The sequence below is a fragment of the Pinus tabuliformis genome, chromosome 3_2 (assembly GCF_031772625.1).
Source record: "Pinus tabuliformis cultivar Carrire ecotype Pingquan chromosome 3_2, CPIR1, whole genome shotgun sequence".
NCBI classification, from domain to species: Eukaryota; Viridiplantae; Streptophyta; class Pinopsida; order Pinales; family Pinaceae; genus Pinus; species Pinus tabuliformis.
Genome location: NC_142302.1, coordinates 1,251,108,122 through 1,251,119,369, shown reverse-complemented (window position 1 = coordinate 1,251,119,369; position 11,248 = coordinate 1,251,108,122).

The window sequence follows — 11,248 nt, the reverse complement described above, 5'->3', positions numbered from 1 at the left end:
ATTTGAAAATTGTTGAGGTGATAAATTCATGTTATCTGATGTGTTGTGAATAATTTCTATCCCCCGGCTCTTGTTTCATGGTCCACTCTATCAAAACTTCTATAGAAATTAGAAATTTTTTACTACTGATGAAATCAAACTGAAAGAGAGTGCAAATTTCCTCTACTATTATGCGGAATAGAAATCACAATTTAGAAACACATGCAATGGAATGCAACCATGAAAACACCACAATAAGACAATGATTTACAGGGGAACCCAACTGGGAAAAATCCCTCTACTAATTTTCATTAATCAGATGAGAATGAGAAACTATTAATGTCTTGCTTCAATCCTGAAGCAAACAATGCACTGTAAACCTGTTCTCCTGCTGACTGCCCTTCTTTGTCCAAAAGTTAGCTGATTCAAGGCCCCAATTTGCTCCTATTTCCTTGCACAATCTTGGAGGAAATTATCTCCTAAAAAATAGGAATTTTCTCCTATTTGGTCACGCAATTTCCATGGAATGATTCACTTGCTTAACTTCCAAGCCTGTACACTCAACTAGTATACAATTGATAATTACAATGTTCCTTTCCCTCCACTCCAGTTAGGAAATTCAAATTCCATGCATGTTTGGGCTCTTTTTAGATGATTGACTAGTTTAAATGAGAGATCACTGAGTTAACAACATTTCTACTACTCAAATGACCTTCAACTGACTCAACTAGTTACTTGAGCTCAGTTAAGTGAGTTAAACTGAAAATAATTGAATTAGATTGCTAAATTTTAGCAATCACTACATGCACAACTCTACTTCTAGTCTATAACTTGAATTTACTGAGTAAAATAGTAGACAAAGCCATGCCACACAAGTTAACTACAATCCAAGTCATCCTACTGATGTGGAAAATCGAATTACTAAATTTGATTAAGGCACAAGTCAAATCTAGCCTTTCTCACTACAATTTCTAACAACTTCATTCACCAGTGAATGATCCTAGGAAAAGACATGAAACTTTGTGTCACCTATTAGAGACATTCCCATTTGCGGGTTCTGTCTTTTGCGGGACTGCTCCAACTTGAAGCCTCTAACCAAGCTCTCGAGGCAGGACATGGAAATTCACATCTAGCAACGGGGAAATTTCCATCCTCTGGCTCTGTTAGCAAAAAACATTTCACTTTATGTCATCTAGTGAAGGCATTTGGGGTGAGGAACATGAATACTCATTTATGCTGATGGAGAATTCTCTCCCCCATAGCCTTAGTTAGCATGTGGAACCTTGAGGCCCTGGAACCTTGCTAAAATTTCAAACCTTAATAACTTTTGATCCCTTGGGGGTTTTTCACGTTGCCATACACCATTGGAAAGGTCTTTCCAAGATCTATCTAGCTGACCACTTTGGATTTTCTTCTGAATGCTTCAACTATTGATAAATTTTTTTTAATGATAGGCTATAATACACAACAAACCCCCCTAAACTTGTATTCTTGACATCAATGACTAGATGGTGACATAAAAGAATAGATGGTGACATCATTCACAACCTTTATCAACAACCTCCCACTTTGGCATTGATGGAAACACAAAACATTGCAAGGTCATTGATGGAAGTACTACTTCAAACACTCCTCTTGGTATGCTACTCATTTTTTCTCATTGTCTATTGTATGCACATTCCTTTCCCTTATTCTCCAATGTTTTCTAATTTCTCCCTCTTTGACATCAATGGAAAAGGACTTGGATTCTTCATATCTGACCATTTTTTCCCTTAAGGAGGTATAATAGGTTGCTAATGATTGATGTTGTTAATATATGATCCCCCTGATTTTTTGAGAGGCCAATTAATCTCTAATGTTGCATTGTTTTTTCATTCTTCATCTTTGTACGGTTTTAAGAGTCAATTTCTAATGAATCTCCCCCTTTGACCATTACTTTAATAATTAATCACAATCTTCTCCCCTATGAAGGTTTCCATTTCTACTGTAACCATAATCCATCGCTATTGTTTGCTCACTCCTTCGCTTTTCTTCTGAGAAATTACAAGTTAATTACTCTCCTCCTGGACATAACCATCTGATGTTCTAACTAACTTTGTACTGCTCCTGCTGGTCTTTAGACTCTGGATTTACTTTCCCTAATTATCTTTGGCGTTTCAATCATAAAATTATCCTTGACTAAATTTGACCAACTGCTCTTTTTCAAGATAAATTAATGAAGAGATGAGGAAGACACCACTCCTAAATTTTTTCTCAAGTATTCAAAGGGGTCGCTTGGAAGAGGCTTGGTAAATATATTTTTTCTTTTTTTCTTTTTTCGATATAGAGTCTAATTTAACAATGTGATTCACTACTTTTTCTCTAAAAATGATACATGATGGGTATATACTTGGTTTTTGAATGAAGAACAAGATTCTTTGATATAGTTATAGAGTTGGTATTATCACATTTGATGGGAATAGGTTCATCATACATTACCTTCATATCTTGAAGTTTCTGCTTCATCCACAATATTTGTGTGCAACATGTTGTAGCTATTATGTACTTGGATTCATCAGTAGATAATGAGACAAAGGTATGTTTTTTTCTCATCCATGCTACCAATGGGTCTCCTAGAAAGAAGGCACCACCACTTGCGCTCTTTCCATCAACTACACAGCTAGTCCAATCTGCATTTGTGTATGCGGTTAGTAAAAACTTCTTTCTCTTTGGATGCCACAATACATAGTCCATTATGCCTTTTAGATACTTGAAAATTCTTTTTGTTTCTAATAAGTGGCTTTGCTTGAGTGTTGATTAGTATCTTGCTAACAGACCAACAACTAGCATCATGTATGACCGTGATGCAATTAAATATAACAAACTCCCAATCATTGATATGTACATTTTTTATTAACTTCTAGTGATTCATTGTCTTTATTTAACTTACGCCCGGTGAAAATAAGAGTGTTGAAAGGTGAACATTCTTCCATTCCAAAATTTTCAACATTTCTCTTAGATACTTTTCTTGTGAGATGAGCATGCATTTTGAATTTTGTATATCCTGTAAACCAAGGAAGAATAAGAGTTCTCCAAGCATAGACATTTCAAACTCAGACTTCATTTCAACTACAAAAATTTGGCTTAGTGATTCTGTATTACTTCCAAAAATTATATCATCAACATAAACAACAACACTCATAAGGTCCTCATTGTTAATTTTATATATAAATTACTGGCAACTGTCTCTCTCTTGAAGCCTTTCTTATATAGTAATTTGTCTAATCGAGATTTCCCTGCTCTCAGTGCTTGCTTGAGTCCATATAGTGAATTTTTAAATCGACATACATCATCAAGATTGTCTGATAGCTGAAACCCTTCAAGTTGTTCTATATATACCTCTTCTTCAAGTTCTCCATTTAGGAATGTTGATTTCACATACATCTGGTATACTTTGAAATGATTAAGATACCAAAAGGCTAATAACATTATGATTGATTCTAATCTTGCTATAGGAGAAAAAGTTTATTCAAAATCCAATCTTTTAGCTTGAGCATAACCTTTGCACACAAATCTAGTTTTGTTTATGATTATTTTTCCATTTTCATTTAGCTTGTTATTGAAGACCCATTTTGTGCCTATGATATTCTTAGCCATTGGTCTTGGAGTCAACTACTATGTGTGTTTCTTTTCGACTTGGTCTAATTCTTCGTTCATGGCACCTATCCAATACTTGTCTTGACTTGCTTGAGAGAATTTTTTGGGCTCGATCATGGAAAGCATGGAAATCTATACTAACTAGAAGTGCCTACAGTTTTCTTCTAGTTTGAATACCTTCATCCTTATTACCAAGAATTTGATTTCCAGGGTGGTTCTTTTATACATACCTTGAGGGTGGTTTTGCGTGAGTGTATTCTGCCTCTTTTTCTTCTCCTTTTTTTCGAGTTATTTAAGTTGTTCTTCTTCCTCTTTACTAATGGTATGATTGGGTGGGTTAATGAATGTTGTTTGCTTTCTTTTGAAATGTAATTCCTCATCAAATTTTACATCAATATGCTCAACTATTTTATGTAACCTTTTATTGTAGCATCTGTAGCCCTTGTTCTTTGTTGAATATCCTAAGATTATTCCTTCATCAACTCTAGCATCAAACTTATCCAATTTTTCATCATTATTTTTGATGTAACATTTCTTCCATAAAAAATGGAATGTTTTATTGATGCTAGTTTTCCATGCCACAATTCATAAGGTCTCTTATCATTATTTGGCCTGAGATGTGTTTTGTTTAAAATATGAATTGATATATTTATAGGTTCAACCCAATATGTCTGTGGTAGATTTCTTTCATCCATCATTTCTTTTACCATTTATTGCACTGATATGTTTTGCCTTTCAATTGCTCCATTTTGTTGAGGGGTTTCTTCAGTTTTAAATTGTCTCTTTATACCATTTTCTTCACAAAGGTATTCAAACTCATTAGAAATAAATTACCCAACTATGTTTGACCTTACACACTTTATTTTGCAACCAGTTTGATTTTCAGCTAAGGCTTTGAAATTTTTTAACTTTTCAAATGCTTCTTATTTCTCCCTTAAGAATGCAACCCAGGTAAGTCTAGTGTAATCATATCACCACTTGGAGCCTTAGTTATTGACGGTCCGAATAAACCTATATGAACTAATTGTAAAGTTTTGTTGGTGGATAAATATTCTTTTGTTTTGAAAAGTTGATCTATAAACTGCCTTGAATATTCTATTGGACAGTTCATCACGACAAATATGATAATATTATATTAAAAATATGAGATTCTACACTATTACAATTTTATTGAACTTTAATATCTGTAGATTTAACTATAATTAGTGCATGCATGCGAATGGAAATTATGCAAAAAAATAGAGAAAGAAAAAATAATCTCACACATACACATAAGACACAATATATGCTCTCTGGGAAACCCTTTTGGGAGAAAACCCAACTAGAAGGTGAGGTCGCTTCACTCTTTTTCTTTGTTTGGAAATATGGTTGCAGGTGCAAAGAACTAATGCATGTAGCCCATGGACTACTATAGTGCATATATCCTCTCTATGTTCTTTACCTCCTATCTCTCCTGGCTATCTTTTCTCAATTGTGGAACAAAATGATCTCGAAAGAATGGAATGCCTCTTCCTCCTAGTGGCCCAGTTATAACACAACTTGATAACCTACTAGTGGTTAATTTTGACTGCATCAACTCTTAACTATAATTACAATATAGACTCTTATAGATTAGTTTACATCATAATCATTTGGCTAGCCCCTTTTTCCATGAATAATGGAGGCTGACTGATCCAAAAATGGATCTTGGATAAGCGTCTAAGTTTAAAAGACTTCATATAAGAGGTAAAAGGTGCCAAATGGCACAAATCCTTTGCAAATCAGAGGAAAATGAAAGTCATAGGCTGCTCTCAGAAATAGTCTCATTGCAGAGATCCCTTCATTCTGAATCCAATGCAACTTAAATGGACAAAAACGGACTTCAGATGGAGAAGTTATCACAAAAAGAAGTTCCCCTTTGTTCTTTGGGAAAGAGGCAAAAATCCCTTAAAAAGGGATCCTAAAAACCCTCTAAGTCTTCAAAATCCTCATAAATATTCAAAACTAGCGCAAAAGGAGAAGTTCTAGACTTGAAGGATAACACTATCGGAACCCAAAAACATGAAGAAAACCATAAAATCGAGCTTATCAGAGGCTTGAATAGTGTTTGCACAGGAGCCGTCGGATTTGGCCGATCAAAGATCCAGATCCAATCGGCATATCGCATCAACGGTGACAGGCAGAGGCAAGCTAAGGCATACATGCGATGGGACCGAGCCGATGTGATACTGCGATCGTTGATATCAGTGGATTGCAATCGGTGTTGGCATAGACCATACCATATGGGAAAGACCTCGGGCTTATGCGATATGCGATTGCGACAAGTCACATCGCAATATCACATCGGGGCTACCCAAAGGAGCGGGGCCGATATCACTATGGCTTGCAACAGCCAGACCTGATATGGTTATAGGCAGTAATTGATATATTCTGAAGTCCATCAAAAGGCAATTTTATGTGTATTTTTGCGTATTTCATTTAATAAACGAAAAGAGAAGGGAAGCATCGATCCGATGAAACCGGACCCGAAAGGGTTTCCAAAATGCAAATGAATATTATTTCAAGTCCGCATTAAGTGCCAATTTGGCGATATTTTCCATGTTTTAATGTATTTTTGAAATACAAAGGGAAACCTTGGAATCGAGCCACAGCGACTTGCGATAGCGATTATGGGTGGACCCGATAGGAGTTTAGGGCGGAATCCATAGGGATTGAAGTCCGATGAATAGTGTTCTCTATGGATTTTCCCGTGTTTTACAACGTTCTCTATGGAAACAGAGAACCACTGTTTCTGAAGGATTTCCAGCGCCGATGCACTCTTCTGTTATAGAATAGGTGGCATTCATCCCTGAGGGCGCTTAGCAATGATTGCTAACGCTCAGAGAAGGGATTTGAGCGAACTGTGGCTGGAAGACAGAGAGCCCGAAAGGGAAAACAAACAGACAACGTCGATTTGGCTTAAAATCCATGAATGTCAAAGATAGAGGGCTGCTGAGTTGTTGAGGTTGATTATTGAGGGTTTGCTGCTGAAGGGGAAGCCAAAGCAGGAAGCTAAGGCAAAAAGAGGCAGTGCAGAAGCCAAAGAGGCAGCCAAGTGAAAATCCAAGAGGGTTGTAACTTGATATAGGGCAGAAAGAAGCCAGAGCGAAGAGCCAAAGTGCCAGAGCGAGAGCCAAAGAGCTAGAGTCAGAGCCAAGAGCCAGAACCAAGAGCCAAAGAGCCAGAGTCAGAGTCAAGAGCCAGAACCAAGAGCCAGAGCCAAGAGCTAGAGAGCCAAGAGCCAGAGCTTCAAGAGCCAGGGGATAACATGGGGTCTAAACCCACTGTTTCTGTGTAAAACAGCAGGAGTTGAGCCAAGAGCTTGTAAAAAGGACCTATACCATAATCCCAGAGAGCCTAGTTGAATTAACTAGAGCTCACGGAGATGTAGCCCAAGATTTTTGGGTGAACTTCTAATTAAATTGTTGTTTCTGTGTGATTGTTTATTGCTTCTTTATTTTCTGTTACATGTATTTATACATCAGTTTCAGCACATTAATTTACAACACATAATCAGTTATAAACAATTATCAACATACACCTATATTTTCAAGCATTTCTTAATTCCGCATTGGTTAATCAATAACGTTTGGGAATATTTAAAGCTTTGGAAGTGGGAGAGGTTCTTGTAAGTTAGACAAGAAGCCTACTAGCCCCATTTTCAGATCAGGTGGTATCATAGTTTAAGTTTTGTTAACCCCGCCTTCAAAGAAGGTTATATCAGAATGCTTGATTGACAAAGCAAAGACTATTTGTCTAAAAGGTGTTTGAACGACAAGAGGCTGATTGTATGCTTGTTTTGGAGACTGACTATTTTCTGAGTTTGCAGAGGTGAAGAGAAAGCTATAGATAGCTCAACCCAGCAAGGACAAGAAGAAAGAAGAAGTCATTGGCATAATGACAACTTCTACAAGTGAGTCCTCGAATTCTGCTTTCTTCACAAGATTCTTTGATGAAGACATGAAGCAAGAATTGTCCACCATGATGGATATGGTGAGAGAAATTTATGAGGATGGAAGGAATAACAACATGCTTAGGGAGCAGTTGAATTCCATGAAGGAAGAGAAGTAGTTGTTTTCTGACAAATTGCAGGAAATGGAGAGGCAACTTCATATTGCAAATATGAACCTGAAGAGGATGCATGAGTTGGATACACAGCTCTTTGTTGCCCAAGAAGCCTTAGTCAAGTATCAGATTGAAGAAGAGGTAAACCATTCCAATTTGTCTTCAAATTCTTTTGAGAATGCTTATATTGGTTCTTTTGAAAAACATACTAGAGGCATAGGTTCCAAGCTAATGTCCAAGATGGGCTATGAAGGAAACAGCTTGGGTAGACATGCACAAGGTATTGTTAAGCCAATAATGATTGAGGAAAGACCTAAGTATTTGGGTCTTGGCTATGGACAAGCTTATGGAGAGAGTTCCAAGGCTGCCATGAAGGCCATTGAAACAGCTCCAAGAAGGGGTTGCATTACAGAGTGTGAAGATTGTATTAAGGAGAAATTCAATAGCTTGAAACATCAATTGCAGGATGCAGGTGTTCAGAGGCACACACTTGAACCAGAGAGTTGGGGAGACTCTAACAGCCTTGAAGAGATTGATGGGATTCCAAAGGGAGCCACTTCTTCATTTGCTTCACCACCTCATGAAGGCAATAAAGGTGAAAGAGGCAGGTATAAATATGGTTCTAAACATTTTCCTTTTGATTTTGCAAAGCATGATAAATTTCCACATATGTATTGGAAAAGAATTGCATGTTCCTTTTGTGGTTTGGATAACCATAATGTTTCTAGATGTTGGAAGAGAATGGCCACACACGGGAAAATTTGAAGGAAAAGAAGCAAGAAGTCAAAGGTCCATTGGACAAGGCAAATCATGTTGTCAAGAGGGTGCACATGCAGTGCACTTACTGCCATAAGCAAGGACATCTTGCTGCAAAATGTTGGACTTTGAATCCAGCAATGCTTCCACAAAAGCTGAAAAAAGTGGAAAGAGAAGATGGCAGAAATGGAAGTGAAGATTCCATGAATGATGTGTCTCAGAATGATTCACTTGATGATGCTGATGTGCAGACAAAGTTAGTACCTTTGGAAGGGATTGGTAAGGAACGGTTAGAGTTCTTATTCGATTAAGATTGCATGTCTATTGATGTATCTACATTATATTTCATTTCAGCTTCGAAAGTACAGTGTGCTTAAGTGAAAGTTGAAGGATGAAATGCATGCATGAGCATGAGATGCATGAACACAGGGATGTTGATGATTTCCTTGTTTTTGAACATGTATGTGTAATTAACTTGCAGGGTTGATTGCTTTGACATGCATGTGATGCCATGCTGACTTGGAAGAAGTTAACTTGGTCTCCAAATGGAGATAATGATGAAGTGTTTCATTTTTTGAAAAATAGTCCTAATGGTCTTTTTCTACATGCTTGACTTAAAGAGTCATTTGTTTAAAGGCATGTTTTGTGGGCTTGTTGTTTAGTCCATCATTTGCATGCAGATGTAAGACATGGAGGTGTTCACAAGATGTGGAAATATGTTTCTTTGTTGAAGCAGGAGTTTAGGCCATCCAATTGTTGTCTGTGTTTCTATTGTTGTTAACAGTGGTTGTTGACAACTTGTCAAATAGGTACAAATGAAAGTTTTTGTGAAGTAGATGAATTTCACATTTGTTTGAGCCACCTTGGATCAATGATTAAGGTAAAGAAGTTCAAACCACCTTCTATGACCATTTCAGCGGAAGTTCTGCAGGAAGGTAAGGAGGAAGACAACTCTTCCGAGGAAGACCAGCCCATCCAAGAAGGGAAGTGGTCAGAAACTTTGGTTCAAAGGCACTATGCTAGGCAAGTGTAGGGAGGCTGAAGAAGAGGGTGAGTCACTCTCATTTACTGTTCAGATCAGTATATCAATCTTTTGGAGACCAAAAGTTCTTTTAGTGAGAATGCGTGATTCAAAAATGGATCCTAGATAAGCGTCTAAGTCTAAAAGAATTCATATAAGAGGTAAAAGGTGCCAAATGGCACAAATACTTTTCAAATCAGAGGAAAATGAAAGTCGCAGGCTATTCTCAGAAATAGTCTCATTGCAGAGATCCCTTCATTCTGAATCCAATGCAACTTAAATGGGCGAAAATGGACTTCAGATGGAGAAGTTATCACAAAAAGAAGTTCCCCTTTGTTCTTTGGGAAAGAGGCAAAAATCCCTTAAAAAGGGATCCTAAAAACCCTCTAAGTCTTAAAAATCCTCATAAATATTCAAAACTAGCGCAAAAGGAGAAGTTCTATACTTGAAGGATAACACTATCAGAACCCAAAAACATGAAGAAAACCATGAAATCGAGCTTATTGGAGGCTTGAACAGTGTTTGCACAGGAGCCATTGGATCTGGCCGATCAACGGTCCAGATCCAATCGGCATATCGCATCGATGGTGACAGACGGAGGCAAGCTAAGGCATACATGCGATGGGGCCGGGCCGATGCGATATCGTGATCGCCAATATTGGCGAATTGCAATCAGCGTTGGCATAGACCATACCATATGGGAAAGACCTCGGGCTTATGCGATATGCGATTGCAACAAGTCGCATCACAATATCGCGTCGAGGCTACCCAAAGGAGTGGGGCCGATATCATTATGGCTTGCGACAGCCGGACCCGATAGGGTTATAGGCGATAATTGATATATTTTGAAGTCTGTCAAAAGGCAATTTTATGTGTATTTTCTTGTATTTCGTTTAATAAACGAAAAGCGAAGGGAAGCTTCGATCCGATGAAAGTGGACCTGAAAGGGTTTCCGAAATGCAAATGAATATTATTTCAAGTCCGCATTAAGTGCCAATTTGGCAATATTTTCCATGTTTTAATGTATTTTTGAAATACAAAGGGAAACCTTGGAACCGCACCACAACGACTTGCAATAGCGATTATGGGTGGACCCGGTAGGATTTAAGAGCGGAATCCATAGGGATTGAAGTCCGATGAACAATGTTCTATATGGATTTTCCCGTGTTTTACAGCGTTCTCTGTGGAAACAGAGAAAGACTGTTTCTGAAGGATTTCGAGCACCGATGCGCTCTTCCGTTACAGAATAGGTGGCATTCATCCCTGAGGGCGTTTAGTAATGATTGCTAATGCTCAGAGAAGGGATTTGAGCAGACTGTGGCTGGAAGACGGAGAGCTCGAAAGGGAAAACAAAAAGACAGTGTCGATTTGGATTAAAAGCCATGAATGTCAAAGACGTAGGGCTGCTAAGTTGTTGATGGTTGCCAAGGTTGATTATTGAGGCTTTACTACTGAAGGGGAAGCCAAAGTAGGAAGCTAAGGCAAAAGAGGCAGCGCAGAAGCAAAAGAGCAGCCAAGTGAAAAGCTAAGAGGGTTGTAACTTGATAGAGGGCAGAAAGAAGCCAGAGCAAAGAGCCAGAGAGCCAAAGCCAAAGCCATAGAGCTAGAGTCAGAGCCAAGAGCCAGAACCAAGAGCCAAAGAGCCAAAGTCAGAGCCAAGAGCCAGAACCAAGAGCCAAGAGCAAGAGCCAAGAGCTAGAGAGTCAAGAGGCAGAGCTCCAAGAGCCAGTGGATAATATGGGGTCTGAACCCATTGTTTCTATGTAAAACAGT